General features: G+C 40.7%; 1 protein-coding gene across 10 annotated transcripts in view; it reads right to left on the bottom strand.

The window, feature by feature from the left end:
- Positions 1 to 19,088, bottom strand: part of USP54 (ubiquitin specific peptidase 54) — an 89,849-nt gene that overhangs the window by 68,732 nt on the left and 2,029 nt on the right. For 2 of the 10 annotated variants that reach the window (XM_085554387.1, XM_085554386.1), the window contains exon 1: positions 896 to 1,053. The exons of the other annotated variants lie outside the window; for them this stretch is intronic. The gene's annotated coding sequence lies outside the window, so the exon portion shown is untranslated. Of the gene's footprint in view, positions 1 to 895; positions 1,054 to 19,088 lie in introns of those variants that run through there. 10 annotated transcript variants of the gene reach the window in all.

Here is a 19,088-nt window from a genome sequence, read left to right as displayed (position 1 = left end):
TTAAACAAGTGTTTAAAAAAACAAAACAATATATATGTGTGTGTGTGTGTGTGTGTGTGTCTTCCCTATCCTTACTTTAAAAATAAGACACCTATAACAAAGGCCGCAGCCAGTGCTCTGCCTTCACCTCACCAATGCAGCCCCTGGCTGCAGGCAGACCCAGCGGTGTCACTGTATGTGCTCAGGCACTGCCACCTCACCGCCAGGGGCACAGCCATCAGCTGCTGCTTGGAGGTGGCCACAATCTCATCAGTGGCACCGTGGGGAAGGACGGCAGCTGTGAGCCACCCTACAGCCCTCCCGGTGCTGCTGCCACCTGTGTTTTCCCTGCCGTCACTTACCAAATTATCACAAGTTAAATACAAAATCACGCTGCTATGAAGGGCAATGGGTACATGGTGTAATCGCCTCCATGAAAAACAGAAGCAGTATTTGGTATATGCTTAGCCAGCTCAGCAACAGTTTAAACAGGTAAAAGCAAACGTATAATGCTATGTACACCCGTACAAAGAAAATGCATTTATATATATATAAACATACATAGAAAGAGAGAAAAATAACAATAATAATCAGGCGCCATGCGCAAAGCACGTTCTGTCACTGTAGTTTTCTAAAGGAGAAAATCCTTCGTTTGCTTACACAGCAGCGAACACAACGCAGAAATGCCGCAGAAACAAGAACCTGAATAGAACAGGCTGCAGCGGACCCGCCAAAGGAGCCCTCCCACCCCTTACAGCTCCCGCAGCCCCCGGGGCTTCCATTGCCTTCCATCGCCTTCCCCACCCGCCGCCGCCCCGCAAGGCGAAAGAGCCCGCGCCGCCCGGTCCCACCGCGCTCACCACCCCCGGGACCGCGCCCCACACCGCCCCACACCGCCGTGTCCCGCCCCGCCCACCTCGTGCACCGCCGTGGCTCGGTCTCCCAGCCCCGCTCTCTCCCCCCAGCCGTGCGGTGCCGTGCGGTGCCGTGCCGTGCCGCCCCGCACACACGTGCGCAGCCTCCGCCGTTTCCCGCGGCGCCGGGAGAGCGGCAGCGGCAGCTCGGGCCCCGCCCCGGCAGGGTGATGTCACCGCTCCGGCCGCGCACCTGATCCCCGGGCAGGTCGCGCCTTAAAGGGGCCGCGCCCACTCGGGTGAAGGGCCCAGGCTGCGGGAGCTCAGCCATCACCTCTATCATAGAAACGTGCCAGAGGACTAGAGCCTGAGAACCAGCACGGAGGCACGTGCCAAGAACATGGCAGTGGAAAATGGCAACTACGAACACTAAGGTTTCCTATGCAAGAATCAAATCTGAAGGCAAACAGGAGTTCCCTTACTGCATCATGCTCCTATTTATAGCCAAACTGCACGGAAAATGCTGTATTGCAACATACCTGATCACGAAAATGCATTAGCCTCTCTCATGCCAAGCAGACACCGCTCACAGTTCTCAACCTGCAGCCACTTGGGCACTTTTTAAAGTTATTAGTTTAATTTCCCTCCCATTAGCGTGGCAGCACTGCACCAGGCTGCTCCCACCATTAACTGCCACCAAAGGGCAGCTTTGTGCACATCTGGCCCACTGTCCCTGCTCCAGCAGCTCACCAGTAAAGCATCAAGCAATGTACCTTATCCCCCCAGTGCTCACACATGCTGTTTGTGCTCTTATAAATGATTATCATGGGCAAATATCACAATAGGAGAAAGCATCACTTGCTGGCCAACTAATCCCAAAGAATTATTTCTAAACAATTACTTGGTTCTGTAGAAGTCTCCCTATTAATTTGCTTCTGCACATGGGTTCTATTATCTATTATACCTGCACTTACCCAGCTCAGCACTGGCCGCTGGAGAGGCAGCCTCCAGGTAGCACTGGTTGAGCCATACTTTGGGACACTATTATATCCTCATGTCAACAGTGTTCCTCATGCACCTGAATAGAAGTTTGTATGCCGTCATGGTTTAATGTTGACATATGCTAATGCTAATTTTTTAAGTGGTTAAATCATCTGAATTGAACTCATATTGACTGTAAACAGCAAATGTTCAAACACTTTTTACAACCAGCAAATATCATCCTCAGCTCTCTTGGCTCAAACAATAAAAAAAAAGTTTTCTGCTCTTTCATCTCTCATTCAAAACTGAGAAGCAGCACGGAATGATCTGTTACATCCACACTATAATTACAAGCAACAATGCTCACTGAAAGCTGGGCTGGCTGCTCGCTAGTGAGTTTCAATCTGCCATCTCACTCTCCAAAACACCAACAGAAAATAAAACCCCACTGCATGTTTACAAGTATATTTACATATAAACTGGAGGGGGAATGTCTGTTTATGAGGGTGGACAGTGACAGGACAAGAGTGAATGGTCTTAAACTGAGACAGGAGAGGAGGACGTTCTTCACACAGAGGGTGGTGATGCACTGGAGCAGGTTGCCCAGGGATGTTGTGGATGCCCCATCCCTGCAGGCATTCAAGGCCAGGCTGGATGTGGCTCTGGGCAGCCTGGTCTAGTGGTTGGTGACCCTGCACATAGCAGGGGGTTGAAACTAGATGATCATTGTGATCCTTTTCAACCCAAGCCATTCTATGATGCTACAATTCTATACTTCCAAAAATAGTAATAATAAATTACTGATAGTATTCCAAACATAAATAACCTAAAAAATAGATGTCATTTTAGAGCACTAGCTACTAGGTTTCTAACTCATTCCATTTACCTTTATTGCAAGTTGACAGTTCAAACTCCACCCTACAGTGAAAATGGGTGTACCTGTCTCAGAGTCCACATTTATGTGCATGAAAAACCCTCCCACTGCTGAGCACTAACGGAGCAGTGCAGCTCAGCATGGTGGGCTGTGCTCAAGGAAGCAGACATGGCTAGAAAACAAGAATTTCAGAAATGTACACAGGACTGACTCATTAACCTTCATTTTTCACATCCATCAACTATTGTGTTTCCAAGCATTAATTTTCTTACAATCAAGATAAGCCATATCCCATTCTGGAAGTATATCAACATCCACTACGCTGTTAAGTGCTGACCTTCCGCCACTTAATTCACAGTTGAAGTCTATGACTTAAACTTTAGCGAAGGCTCAAAATATCTAAATTGCAAGTTTGAATCATAGTTCTGTAACAGTCTTATTAACACCATGCTTTAATTACGCTTACAAATAAAGCTTCTATTATGTATCCTAATGTTGTAATTTGACAAAAAGAAAGACAAATACCAGGTTCCTGCACAGTGTCTGAGAGGAGAAATGCCCTTCTGTGATGCAAATGTTGTGGTTAGTCTAAACTGGTATTGAGGCTTCTCTGTACTGACCACTGCAGAGTGGCTTTAAGCCCTCCCGCACCATACCCTAATAAACCTTTTCTGAAGTTGATACATGATGCTGACTCACGTGTGGCCTGTTCATGGCTTGCGTGTGGCCAGTGGCACGCGTGTGACAGATATTTACTCCCCTCCTCCTCTCCAAAAAGAAGGAATGGATACCATCCAAAGGGATCTGGACAGACTTGAGAAGTGGGCACACATGAACCAGAAGAGGTTCAGAACACTAAGTACAAGGTCAGAGCAACCCCAAGCATCTTTTCCTGTGTACAGGCCCGGAAAAGAACTCACTGTGAGCAGCCCTGCAGAGCAGGACTCAGGGGCGCTGGTGGGTGAAAAGCCGGACATGAGCCAGCAGCTCTCAAGGCCCAGAAGAGCAACTGCATCCTGGGCTGCATCAAGAGATGGCCAGCAATTTGAGGGAGGTGATTGCCCCCCTTCTGCTCTGCTCTCATGAGGGCACACCTGGAGTACCTTGCCACCAGCCCTTCACTGTTGTTCCAAACCTCTTAGTCCCTGCCTACAGCTCCAGACCAAAGGTGCTATATAGCATTACTCGGTTCACATCACACATAGCTCAGCATCATCTTTCACTCCCACAGAACCCAGCACTAAGAAGGTTAGTCAATGACCAGCAGTCCTCTGCTGCAGCGCTCCCAGCTGCCAGGCACAGGAGAAGCTGTGACTGACCCTGGGGGCTGGCACAGCCTCGCAGCACTGCTGTGCTCCTGAGCTTTCTCACTCAGATCAGCTGAATTGCACTAAGTGGTGTTTTTCCATCTGTACCAGTGCTGCTTAGAGCTGGTCCATGAGGTTGCAACATCTTGTTATTTTCTATACTATGGTATGTCTCCATTATGTATTCCTCCTACGTAGCCATCTCATCCTATAGCAGTGCCTACTGTTGGAGAAATCCCAGAGACTTCAGCATTTTTTGGCATATCTTTGAAAGATAATTTTATCACCAAGTATTCATCAGCAATAAACGGCGTTACCTTGCATTCTGTTGCAGTAAGGAACATATATATTCCAACTACCTACATCACTTGCTGGATTCACACAGTTAGCTCTAAATTTTCAGTTTAAGCGTAACAATGTCTGGCTTTAAACTGTGAAAGGAACACCATTTTAATATGAGCAAAGTCTGAACAACCATAGAGCTGTGTGTTCTTCCCCATGTATTTGCTGGGAAACTAGAAAGCAACATTTAAATAATCAATGTTAGCTATAACTTCCCTTGCAAATGACATGAACATGATCATCCAGCTTGAAAAGCAAGATTTGGATGTTAGAGGCATTTTGGCCCCTGATGTTACCACATCAGACACCTCCCCTGCATTTATAGACAGCTCTTTAAATGCTCCCCTGCATTTAGAGACCACCTCTTGTCCAGCCATAGAAACTTCCACATTCCCACACAAAAACCTCTCAAAATGGCAATATAGTAGTAATACAAAAACAAATGCCAAAATAAAATGTTAACTGAAAGCAGCACACAGCAAGTTAATAGAAGGAACACTGAAATGACGGAATTTACTTCATATTTACTTAAACAAAAAGCTCCATTAAAAATTGCTCCAAGCTGATGCAAACACCCCTGTCAGGCACTGAATTCAGGTTTGGCTGGCTACACTGCACACCGGCTGTTGGCTTCAACTCATGCAATCACTTATTTTCGTTTGAGAAAATAGGAACTCAAATTGCTAAGCAAGGTAATTTCCAACTGTGATGATTAAAGAAGTGCGTTCTAGGGTATAATAATGCAAATACAGAGTTGAAGTATGCTCACAACACATGTTACAGCCTCAGGTAACTGAGGCTTAGCTCATTTCTCAGTGGAGAAATTCACAATGGAAATGGGGAATGATGTTATAAACAAAACAATTACCTATAGTACACTCCTTGTTTTCTTATGATAATTATATGTTGAGTCCCCAAAGTGCCGGACTGTCTACTGAAGTCATTATGAAAATGAGAATGAAATAAAAGTTAATATTAACTATGCTTCTCAAGATTATAATGTAGGAAGAGAAAGCTGAAAATCTTGTGTGATGTACTTAGAGCTTATGGAATGAGGTACCGACAACACCAAAATGAAGGCTGCTGAGTTAGGAGGAGACTAAAAGCTGAAGGACGAGCAGTAGGGAGGCTGTGTTTATCATAGGTGTGCACACAGCGTGCTGCCTCAGGTAAATCATCTCCATTCACAACATGTCCAGTTTTTAAAATCACTAATGTGAAAAACAGACAGGAAATATTCATATCTAGCATTGACTAGCATTGAAATACTGTCATTCAAAACACAGTTAAAGAAAATGCCTTGTGAGAAGCAACAGTTATTTTAGCAACAGGATCTTTTGTTCCTTGTCCAGGCCCTAATTGGACATTTGGATTTGGATAATTTGGAAAGTGGATTTGTCTTGCTGTGCCTCTCAGGGTCTTGCACTTCAAAACCTCCCCCTCAGCCTTCTACATACACTGAAAAAAATATCTACTTCCCAGTTCTCGTCTTGTAGCTTGCACATCTCTCCTTCTCCCCCATTCAGATTATTTCTGCCAACTGTTTTCAGCTCAATTTTCCACACACACAAAATAAATATATTTTATTAAATAAGTAATTTGATGATTCTGCTTCTGGTTAGCTGAGCTGTACCCTCTTGAATGGTTTGCCCAAAATAGATACAGTACTTCAAACTGAGATCTTCTCTGTAAGAAAAAGATGATTTTCTATATTTTACATGCTACACTCATGTTCAGCCCTCCTAATGCAACGCTTCCCCTCCCATAATGGTAAGAATTTTTGAGAGCTGTCTCCTATTTACTTGCTGCCTGCTCTGTATTCATGCATTTCATTATTTCTCCTAGCAGTAATTATTTGCTGTTGAGCAAATGAGATGTTCATTTTTCTGTTTTCTTCAAAGAATTTTGGACTCGTGTCCTATATACCTGCTTTCCCTTTAAGTTTGGGGGCATTTTTTAGTGAAACAATTTGGTAAGCACACTCTCTATTCTGTGTCCAAGGTCATTAATAAAAACACTGAAGTGAACCAGAACAAGCACAGATGCAGCAGACCATGCTGGATCACCATTCAATACTGCATTTCATTCTGACAGACAATCATTAATAGCCACCCACTGGGCATAGTCATGCAACACATTTCACTCCTACTCTACTGTACTTCCTTTCAGGACATTTCTTCACTGGTTAAGATTATTGCACAAAAAAGCATCAAAGACCTCACTAACATTAACTAACATTAAGACACTAACATTCACTAACATTTTCTTGTCAATTCACAGACCTTATTATCCTGTTACTGAAGAAAATTCAACTGGTGTAATGATTTACTTTTAAACTTCTGGCAACCGTAACTCATGCTGTCATTGTCTTTCAGAGGCTGGTACTGCTTACATGAGTTTTGTACAATAATTTGCTCAAAATGCTGAAGACAACAAACAGTCTATATAATTTTCTGCCTCCTTCTCTGGCTCTGCTTTTTGTTTTCACATCTTCCAGCATCTTGAATAACAGCTCCAGGTACTGAGGTCACTTTGGTCAATGGGGCAGAAAGGATTTTTGCTTTTTTAAATGTCACAGGATGCAATTCACCAGGTACAGCCTAACAACCAACCTGTGCAAGTACTATGCCATAAGCAGAACACTTGCTTCAGACATGCCATCCAACTTACATTCCCTCCCTGCTTTTTATTTTCTTCTCGTGCTAACTGCTGTTCACTTACATCTCTCTCCTGCCAATGTTCTGGAGACTTTTCACAGCACATGCCATAGAGTATATCTTACCAAATCACGCTGCCTTTAAAAATAAGACACTCATGCAGGTAAAACAACACTGGCAACAGCACAGAGCAGCCCACATGCCAAGCAGGCCTCCCTGGAAGGTGCAAGGGAGGAGCAGGCACCTCCAGTCTGGGTGGTTATCTCTAGTTAAAGGCCAAACAGAGAGTGTGTACTCAGCAAAACACTGCAGATGGGACTGCAAATACAAACCAGATTAAAAATAACACTGATGATACTGCAGGTGTTTTGGCTCTACCAGTGTATTTCTTCTGACTGCACAGCGTACACAAGCAGAGCCTTCTGTACATTCCAGCACTGTTACACCATCGCATTTAGGAATGTTTCTTGCTGTCATCACTCAAAATGTTGAACATTTTAAAAAACATAATAATGGAGCCTCATTACAGAACATGCGTATGCGGCAGCTTACGATTCAAACGTTCAATTTTATTATTTTAAAATAGCAACAAAGAGCAGGAAGACAAAAGTGTAAAGACAGCAGCAGCTCCAGCACAGCCCTGCTGATTTTTGCCAGCTGACCAATACCAACGCTCCCTCAAGTCTATTGAAGGGTATTTACCACCAACCCAAACGGTTTCTTTCCTTTTCACAAATACATACAATGATGATACAAACCAGAAAACCCTTCCTTAGCTTCTGTGTGCACTCAGCCTTCTAATTCTTTATTGAAAAAGAAATAAAATTACCACCCTGGCATAAACAGTAGAGGCCAACAATAAATAAAGAACTAACCAACTAACTAACTAACCAAATAAATCAGGACAGAGAAATACAGCTGCAAATTCATACTAAATGGTTAAAATGCAAAATCATTTCAAAACTGAAATAGCCCTCCAAGGACTGCCCACCATTTGTCAGACATGCTGTAGAATCTTATGGTATTGCTTCTTAAAAAGCAGAGAAAAATCGAGCCCATTCAACACTGAAGAACAGAAATACTACCTGTGCTAAGATGACACATTAATATTTAGCTTTTGGAAATTATCTGATTGAATCTGAGTAACACGATGAACACAAAGCTATTAAAGAAAACAATGTTATTCCAGACATAACTTGGTTTGCCTCCCATAGCAGATTGATGCTAAAACACTGATTTGTCATGACTTAATAAAACACTGGCCAACACTGCAAGTATTCTGTCACCCATTTACAGCTTAACACAATGTACCTGCTGAAGTAAAGCTACAAGGACAAATACTGAGGCCTCTATTTGTGGGATTTGGGGTTTTTGTTTGCTTTTTGCTTTAGGCACACAAAGATGAAAGTACTGGAAACTAACAAGAATGTTACAAATGAAACTGTTCTTTCTATTGATCCTGTTAGCAATACTGAACATCAATCACTATTAGATCGCACTTTATCAGCCAATTTAAAGTGGGCTGGCTGGCATTCAATACATTTTGAAAGTGACACTCAATAATAACCATGTCCGATTTCCTTTTAATTGAAACAAACTAATTACTGTAGCTTCCTTAATACAATAATTCCAACCGAGAGCTCAAGAACTTAATGTGTTCAGGAAATTTAACATGTAAGAGGCACACCTTGCAGACATGATTTCCACTGCTGCTTTGTATGTCACAGCGATTTCTATTCATTGAAAATCCATCCACTGAAAACAATAAGAAGAAGAGACATTGATGCAAGCTCCTAACATTATCCTTAAGCTTAGAAAAAAATTAATAGCTCTTTTTATATCAAATTCACCAGTCCACTATAGGATTAGCTTTTGTGCTTTATTCACAACCATCCTGGAATTCAGACCCATTTACTATCTGTATTCAGCTCTATTCACTATGTTTGCTTCCACTTGATCTTAGCTCAACTTCATCCTGCCTCTATATATATAGAGAGAGAAAGAGAGAGTTAGAACTCATAACTATTAATATAATTACTGCTGATTAAGCTGTGTCTAGAGAAGGACTGAAAAATGCAGGTCAGCTTCTGAATCGAATCTAAACTCTCTCCTGTATGTAGATAATCCTCACAAGAGGCATTAACAGGATTATCTGTTAATTAATAAGAACTCGTGTAACGAAAAAATAAACAAACCTTCCTCACATGAAGAAACAATTTCTGTAGTATAAGGTCTGGTTCCTCTTCTCACCCATCCAGTGATGTGACAGCACCGGAACAGCCAGAATTCTATTCCTGGTTCAATGCTAACATCTTCCAGCCGAGCCTGTGTCCATCCCCATTCTGCTTACCTGCGTAATACTCTGCTAGAGTAAATTTGCTGAGACCTCTGGGCCAAAGGCACAACACAGCATTCCCAAGAAAAACGAAAGGTGAAAAAACATACTGAGAGCTGACTTTATCTCTGTGAATTTAAAACTTCAGGCAGCAAGTGAATGCTGCCTGTATGATGATGAATAACAATGAATAAATCTTCAGCCATTTCCTGGCCAGAGAAAGCCTTGCTTCTGGACATCCATCCCAGTGAAGGAGCAGTACCATAAAAAGAAGTCAATCCCCAGCCCAGTGAGCCTGCATAATACCTGCACACAATCTATGGGGGAAACCAAAATAGAAAGTGATATAATAAAGGCACAGTGGAAATTACCGTTGTAGTGGCCCACTCCTCTAAAATCTTAAGCACTGTCATCTTTCTCTTAATGCCAACCCACCCATGCTCAGCTGTTTGAACACAAACTAAACCTGATTACTGAAATAAGAAGAAACAAAGTGTATTTCTATCTTATGCAACAGCCTGCATTATGCAAATAAACTGAACCTGTCAACTTGCTCTCACTTACATTCACTTACCCTTAGACAAGCCAACAGTTATGCAGCTGTAAAGTTTGCTGCTCTGAAAGTGCAAAGCATAAACTTATTAGACTTGAAAAAATTAGATAACTTCCACAGATCAGTTTAAAAAACCTGCTTCTATTTTACCGAGTAAACACAACTTTTGCCAACATTCTTACTTCTGAAGACACAGATGTTCATTATCCCTGCTTAATTGGGCACAGCAAGAATTAATCGAGAGCCAGGGCAAAGACAGAAGAACTTTGACAACGTGCTGCCTCACTAAAACCGCCTTCCACAAGGAACCTAAAAGGCTGTGTGGGATCATTAAGCACAAATTCACTCCCAATAATGGCTGACATTCCCACAAAGAACAAGGCTGGAGTCAGAGACTTCGGGTAATTGTGCTAAAAATTGGTATGCATCAAAGACTGTATGTAGGTCACATGATCCCATAGACAGACCTCACAGAGGCCTTTGTGGAACACAGAAAATTAACAAGTAGTGTGTGCATAAAGCCATTACCCTTCTAAAGCTCTGCTCTCACACATATACATAATTCTTGCCATTTCAGCCCAGAAATACTAAGGTAGAACTGAAAAACATGCAGCATGAGAAGATGAACAGATAATTAAGAAGAGAATCAGGGAGTCTACGAGGGAGGGCTACGATATCAGGAATGATTCTGTGTTATTTCACAATAGTGTGACCTGCCAAGAAAAGAAATTGTGAGACCAGAAGTTGAAAAAAACAAGGATAGAGGAATAAGTTTACAATACATCACAGACTGAAATTCTCTACCGCAGAAAGATGTCTAATTCAAAATACAATTCAGTTCAAAAAGATTAGGCTGGCTAACAGAGGACAGGCTCATAAGAAACAATGCGTAATTATTATATGGATGCAGGTACCAGTTCAGAATATCCCTATGCTGCCAGCTGGAAACAATAAAAACCATCCAACCAACCACAAAAACCACATGGCTAACAAGAGATGACATTCTAGATTTGCCTTGTATTTTACAATCTCTCCCCTGGTACTTTTTAGGTCACAGTTCACATTGCCTCACCAGTATGAGTGATGGAACACTAACCAAAAGCCCTTCCTGAAGTAAGCAAGGCAACTCATAGATAACCATTCTCACTGTTGTCACTTACCAGTTTATCAGTGCACAATAAGGAAGGTAGGATCAAATACAGGAGGTGGCTCCAAATACATGGACATCGATAGCAACAGGTATATAAATGTAAAAGAATGACTGTCTACAACTCTGCCATAAGACTGAGGGCAAAGAGGGGAACAGAACTCCATAAAACTTGAAAACAAAGCGATTCTGGGAGGGAATCAGTGGGGAAAGGAAAAAAAAAAGGGAAAATAAATAAATAAATAAATAAATGGTGGAAGTTCTGAGCTTCAGAAGCATAAAATGAGTGAACTGAAAGACAGCCTCCAAGTTCTTCACTGATTACTACCAGTGCAAGGCAATGAACTAAGCAGATTCTTGTTCTAACTCATAGCAGTGGCTCTTGATTTTTCACTGAGATGTCCAGAAAAAAAAATTAAATGTGAAGAGCAAACTCAGCACAAAAGCTCACAAACGTTAAAAGCCAAAATACCTCATTTCTGCTTCTCTCTGTATTTTTCTTTACTTACTTCAAAGTATATGAAAGAGCCAAGTAAGCAAGCTACATCACCATACTTAATAAATGAGGCCGACTCAGCATAAAGTCTAAATGTGTAAGCTTAGAAAATTAATCTCCCAATTACTTAAATAATATTATCGCTTTTCAGTAGTGCATCTCGAAAATCTGTGCCATTTCAATTTCACCTGATCAGCTCTTCTACTAGGCAAAGTTACATTTCTGACCAAAACCTAACAGCTAAATAAGCAGCCAAGTGACAAAACCCTCATCCTTTAGAACACCAAGCTTTCAGCGCTGGCACCCTGGATGAATCTAGAAATTAGAAGGTTCCAGCAAACACATTTTCCTACTATTCTGCTCAGTGGGAAATTCACAAGTCAGAAAGCACAAGAGAACAGATTCCAGACATAAAAAATGTCCATATTTTCAAACTTGAGTTGTAGCCTAAGGCTGAAGCAGCCACTGATGTCACAGAAATTCCCTCTAGAGGAACTTCTGCCTTCCTCAAGCTGTGGATGCAGAACAGATATTAAGATCACAAATGCTGCTTTACTTCATCCTGCTCTAAATTTCATATAATTTCTCCTGTATCTACAGCAATAGAGGAAAATTTTCCCTGATGACTCAAGAATTACCAAAGCAATTTTGCCTTATAACTACAGAAAAATAGTGATATTTCCTCCACTGAGACATGTTGCTTTATAAAAACATTACACGGATTTTTGGCTTTGATACAGTTTTCTCATTCCAACTTCCAGTTTTCAAAACGATGACTTGAAATGTAGCAATCTGTCAACAGGGCCAAAAGATAAACAAGCTGTGACTATAAGTCAAAAGAAGATTAGAGAAAGGCGCTGCATTTTCCAAGAAACATGCAGATAAGTAACAAACAGATGCATACGCTTCCTCTCTCTCCTCACATTCAGAAATCAAAAGACATAAGTGTATGACGCTGAGGCAGAAGATTGTTCTCTGTCTCCAAAGCGATCTGGATGATTACAGCAGCAAACAGCACTGAACACTTCAAGAACTATTAAGTAATTTGATTTTGCTTTGAAAAGCAAAGACATGAGGGGAAAAAAAAAAAAAAAAAAAAAGGACGCATGTACCTATTTGACCAATAGCTTTTTCAGGAAGTTCCTATTATTATAAAAAGGTACATTACCGTGTTTCAAAAGCCAGAATTCAAGTGTTGCAATATTGGTGCTGTCCAGACTTGTATGTGTAGTGCTCCGCTAACACTATTAAGCTTTTACTATGTAGGTCCCTGCAAAAGCAATGCCTCTATTTATTTCCATGGAAACTACAACAAATACGAGGAGTATTTTCCTTCTGAGATGGGAAACTGCTCCTGAGATGAAGGATTAAAGACAGACCTGGTCAGTTTAACAGATGGTCCTCATGTTGTCAGGCTTCCATTAACAGTGATGGCGGGTTTATCACCCTCCTGAAGATCAAGAGTTTTTCCAAAAGCTCTTTACAGGTTGATGCTCTTTAGTTTGACAGCACTGACCTTTGTATTCAATAGGTCACTTATTTTGTTTGTTTGTTCCTTGTTGTTTCTTAGAACACAGGATAGTAACATATAGTAACATAAATCATATAGTAATATAAATCTTAGATTGATATAACTATACCTCTAGACAATATGAATGGAGAGAGGGAAGAAATTTCAAGCAATCATTTCTACACCAAAATTCTATTTATTGCCTACCTAACTGCAGTCCTCAAGGTGGGAAGGAATAACAGATTCACAATCAAACAGAGGGGGAAATGTGAGGCAAATTATTTCTTAAACTACTTTACAGTTGTCACAATGCACAGAGAACAACTGGCTCTCATTTAAAGCATCCTCAGCAGAAAACATCACCAGCATCTACCTCAGTGCAATATAGTCCGGTGAAGTAGAGTGGCTGTGCAGAACAGAGCCTCATAGCACTAGTGGCTGCGCTAAGCCAGACCCTGAATCTAGAGCTGTCTTTAGAAAGGCACAAACAAGAATCAGAGATGTGATCTTCCTCCAAAAGCAAAGGCCAAGGCTGAAACGTAAAATAGGTAACTGGACATTGTAACATTCAGCTGGTACTAACCTCTTAGTAAAGCCATAGTAATCAGAATGTAAATACATTAATTGTGTTAATTTCTATTACTTCGCTTTACCATCATCTCGTACTGTTAAATAATAACAAATGCTGAAGAAGAACGTGATGAAGAAGTAAGCAGGAATTACAGAATAACTGAAGCTAGAAAGGCTGAAGCTAGAAAGGACTTCAGAGGAAGTCTCTGGTCTGATGTCACGCTCAGAGCATGACTGTCAGGTCAGATGAAGTTACTCAGGGTTCCATCCAATTGAGTCTTGAAATCCTCCAAGGACAGAGACTGTCCAACCTCTCATTAAAATGCAGGATACACCTTTGAAAATGAACCAAGATCTGTATTTCCATTGTTACATTGAAGTAAACACAGAAATTCATTATACTGAAGCAAATATTTGAACACCGGTTACGGCCATTCACAACTATAAGCAATTACAATGTAATAATTAATTCACATCTTCTCCAAACAATACGGGCCCTGGCATTTAGCATTCTGGTCATTACTCAAATTAATTCCAGACAAGTAGGAATAAGAAGAGGGAGGAAAACCCATAAACAACCTGTAATAATGTTGTGCTTTCTCATGAATACCATAGAAATGAAGTGGAGAGGTAGAGACAGGGGGAAAAAAGCACAACTGCAAGCAGAATAAGTTTCCCAAGCAGCCAGGGACAGTTAAATCTGAAGTAAAACCATTCAGATACTTCATGTTTTCTGCTATGAAAACACAAATAACATAAATATCGAAGGGTGTCTGAACATGTTATGATTGAATAGAAATCTTATTTTAGGCTTTGAAGTTCTGTTCAAACAGTTTTGAATACTTTTCGATTTACTACAGAGACATGAGATAAAATAACTCAAAGGTTAAAAAAATTCATTGATGAGGACTTATCAATCCTAACTCCCATACGAACAGTGCTTACCTTCCCTTATCAGAGGAAATAAGAGTTGCATAGATGTGTGAGTGATGCTCTTAACTGACACTGAAGCTCGGCTGTATTTGTTGGAGCAGAGCAAGGCAATTCAGTTGGGCACGACACCACAAGAGCCAGCTGTTTTCCACCTTTTCACTCCAAACCCTCACAAAGACATCTGCAGAATAAATCCTGGAAAAGATCCTGCCAGTTCTGCCGCTTCTGCCCTCAGACATTCCCAGCACACAGTCAAGTAAAGCAACTTCGACTTGAAAACGTCACTCAGTATCATTAGCACAGCAAAACTCCCTGCTCTGCTGGCCTTTTTTGTCTGTGAATGCTTCCAGTTCCTACCCCAGCAAGGACTGAACGCAGTGAAATTGCTCAGGTGACACCAAGCAAACAGGCAGCGGAGAACTGATTGAGAGCAAAAAACGAGCAAAGAAAAACAAGTGGCAAATAATTTATGTGATAATTGTATCGCTGAATGTAACTGATAATGGTTAACATTAAAGGGACTGACTGGTTTATCTTTCTGCATCTCCCAGAAAGATGCTTTAAGAAAAATACGTATTTCATCCCCATCCTGAAACCCAGCTATCTAAAAAGACACGATGATATTAATACTGCTTTGCTAACAGGAAAATTATGTTCCCTACATGCTTGGTCTTTCCTGAAATGATACATTTCTAAGAGCAGCATCTAAAACTGCATTTTAAAGATTTTCCTGAAAACTAAGTGGAAGTTGTGTGGCCTACAGAATTGAAACAAGTTCTGAGGACCTTCTGAACAGCACCTCCAGTGCAAACTGCTATTCAGCCCGCAGCACTGCCAGGCTCACACCACAACATTCCTTCCTGTCTCTCTTTAAGAATACAGTCATTACTTCTATATTTCAAGTCTATAAAGCATCCATAATAAAAAGGATTCTGAAGTTTTTGTTGGCATCTCTTTTTTCTTTAAATATATTTCAAATGTACACAAACTCTGCATGTCATCTATAATAAGTACTGCATAATGTTTCCAAACAATAACAAAGAACACAAAGGACAGAGAACACTGTACTTTACTAATTACAAGTTTTATGAGCATTTGCTGTGTATTTATTAGCACGTCTCAGGTGGAACATAATGAAAAACTTCCAGAGAGCAAGAAGGACACACAAACAATTCTTTCCCTTCCATGGCCTATTTTCTTGAATCATTTACAGAACTAGTGAGGACATTAACTTGCTTCCATGTCATAGTAAAGGCCACAGACTACTGTGCATTAGCTGCTGTTTATGGATCCATTCCACTGAGAAAAGCGGTAGAAGGATTAGAAAGAACGCTGTTATCCTGTGCTTTGGGACACTCTGCTCTCATTGACCGCTTCCCTGAATACCTTTATTTTAACATTTCACGGAAACACTTACAGAAGAATCCTCCTCTTCAAACAGTCTCCCACATCTGAATCACTCATTCATATTTTTAGCCCATTCATTACTTTCAAATGTCAAAACACAATAAATCACGTTTAAGTATAACATCTAAGAATTACGCGCACCAAACATTATCCACAACAAATACCCACTTCCATTTCACAGCTGTTATAATTAATAAGATAGTTACTATTTTCTTAAGAAAGCAAAATGCTGAACCAAGTTCCATGCAGATTAGAAGTTTCCTTTTACCCAAAGGCTTCTGATCTGCAAACAAACTGCTCCCCATACACAGCGTGCAATGTGCTGTTCTAACTGTGGTTAAGCCAAACTGTGCCACAAAAACCAATTCTAGGCAAGACACTCATTTGTGATCAGTTGTCATTTATTACAGATCATCCTATCTGCTTCTGTCACCGGCATAATTAACCTTAGGCACAGCTATTAATTACTGCTTATTTGCAATGTATATACTCAAAAAAAATGCTGCTTTTGTGCCAAGAAGGTTTATACCATTTTATCAGCTTAATTACAGATAAAAAAATAGCTGTCTGCAGTAAACACAGATTTGCTGTCTCTGTTGAAACAGGAGAGGAATGTAGCCGAGTTTGATACAAAACAAGCAAACAAACAAACCCCAGATTGTTAGAGATGACCAGGACAAGCAATTCCAAAAGAAAAAATGTAATTTCAGCCTTCAGATCTGAAGGATCGTGAGCTTGATCAAATCTACACATCAAAAGAATTCCAGCAGAGTACAGCAAGCCAGGGCATCATGCAGAATAATTAAGCAAAAGATCATCACGGTTCACATCCTTTTACAGGCAACCACAGTTCAGTGAACTCTTCCCCATAACACAAATCGGTATCATTTCATGCTTGGAGACATGTTCAAAAGAGGGAAACAATCACAGCTAAGGTCTAAATGTTCATAATCTGACTCCTCTAATTAAAAAGAAAAAAAATTAAGAATCAGACACCTGACACTTGGTTTTTGTGACAGAAGTCTTGGAAAACGAGTACAGCGTAAAGGAGTGGTAAGAACTACAGAATTCCAGGTACAGTAAAAGAACTGATCTGCACTTTTAGTGAGGGAGAAATAGGAAAATTCACCCCCTAGATGGTCTGATTGTTGGCAGGTCAATCAGTACAGACTGTTCACAGCGCTTTCTCTTACTATGGCAAAAAAAGGGTAAGGAATAAGAAGACATAAATACATAGGAATGTCAATTTTATTCTTTCTGCAGCTCACGGGAGCCATGACCTGCACACAGTAATTGTTCTAATAACCCTACAAACTGAGAACAACGTGGAGAAGTATTTACATTTCTTAACCTCATCCTGTTAAGTTGGTTGCCTAGAAACACCTTAACTCAGAACGAGTGGAAAAATTACTTTCTCCTACTGCTTATTTAGAACATTTTGATGAATTTATTTCATGAAATCTACAAAATAATTTCCCTTATACTTCTTATAGAATCGAACACATTTAAGATACGCTGTGAAGAACAAATGAAGTCAATGTACAACAATGATGATATGCTGAGAAGTCCTCCATAGATCAGTTCGGACCTGGGTATGACACGCAGAAGAGTTGGTGGGTGACTCAGCTCCTAATGATATTTCATTTAAGTTCACTGTCTTAGCATCAGCCCAAGTTATTAATAACTCCCAGTATGCTACTTAGCTGTGCGGATTCATTTTCCTGTTAATGGCAGCAAGAGGTTCCTTGTTAATGGTTTTAAGATAATGCTGGATGTTGCCATATGGATGGGTTTGTATGAGGGTTTCTCATGAAGAGCCAGGGAGTGTAAGAAATTGTTGCTATATTTAACTGCCACGTCCTCACATGCACAGCAGACAAATTGAATGGACAGTGTTCCAGCATTTACAAGTGCAAATGATGCTCAATATTTACTGCACGTTCTGTTTAAGATGACTACAGGGACTTTAAACAAGACAGCATATGGATAGATCAGAGGACGGGTAATGGAATACTGAGCTTTTCACCCCTAGGTCACTAGTTCAAATCTAAACTGGTCAGTAATGAAGGAAGCTATTGCCATCTGACAGTCTTGGCCTCTGCAAATTGTTCTGTCAGGTTCTGCCTGTTTCCCATCAAGCTCAAAATTCCCCATTACAGTTTGCATTCCTGCAGACAGTTTCACTCCAGCAAAGTAACTCGGCCTGATACGCAACTTCTTTTTCCTTGGATCCCATCCCCAGTGCAGGAAGCACCGGAAGAACAGTGAAAATTACACCACCTGTATCATAACTTAGTTGTTTGGATAAGTGATTTCTGCCTCCCAAATACCCAATTACAATTAACTCTTTGACAACTGGAAGGCATTCAGGGCTTTCCCTTAATTAAAGAAGGCAGGTTAAGAAGACGCACTAATATGGAGGCTCTGAAACTAAAATTTCACAGCATTCAAAGAAAATGTATGCAATATCTCATCCAAAGACGTACTTCCCAAGTCTGAAGATAACAGGCAGAGAATGTTCTCTAATAGAAACACTGAAGTTAACATCCACTTTGTTACCACATATTTGTAGCCCAAATGTTTAAATGTTTGTAGGAGCAATGATTGACAATTTATTTCCTGCACATGGGTTTAATCCCATTTCTTATAAATCCTGATTTATTTAGAACCTACTGTGAATTATACTAAAGAAGTCATGTTTTTCATTTATGTGAAACTTACAGATTAGTCCATTACTTTCCACATACTTTAAGAGTTTGAACAAAAAAGGCTTTAAGTCTTAAAATCACATCTAGCTTCTTCCATGTCCTCTTAATGGTTTGATGACAATCACAGTAAGTGCTCTGCAGGTTTACCATGTACTTCTTTTTCTCTACTACTCTGCTGTTAATATACCAAGGTTTTACCCACCTTTTCCATCAACTCCAGAAACGAAACATTTACCTTCAGGAAAGCCTCAACAGGTCAATGTCCCAACTGAACCACTGCACCTGAGTTAAGCAACTGAGTGATTTATAGAACATCCCACATTGGAAGGGACCCACAAGGATCACATCCAGCTATTGAATCAAAACTGCTCAAGTGAGCAATATCCTACCTCAGCAAAGCATTTTTCCCACGTCCCACAGACAAAGCCTGGTGAG

Source organism: Coturnix japonica, chromosome 8 (assembly GCF_054131305.1).
Source record: "Coturnix japonica strain WE chromosome 8, WE-NBRP24, whole genome shotgun sequence".
Classification (NCBI taxonomy): Eukaryota; Metazoa; Chordata; class Aves; order Galliformes; family Phasianidae; genus Coturnix; species Coturnix japonica.
Note: the sequence above shows the minus strand (reverse complement) of the source record. Positions and strands in the feature narration are given on the sequence as shown.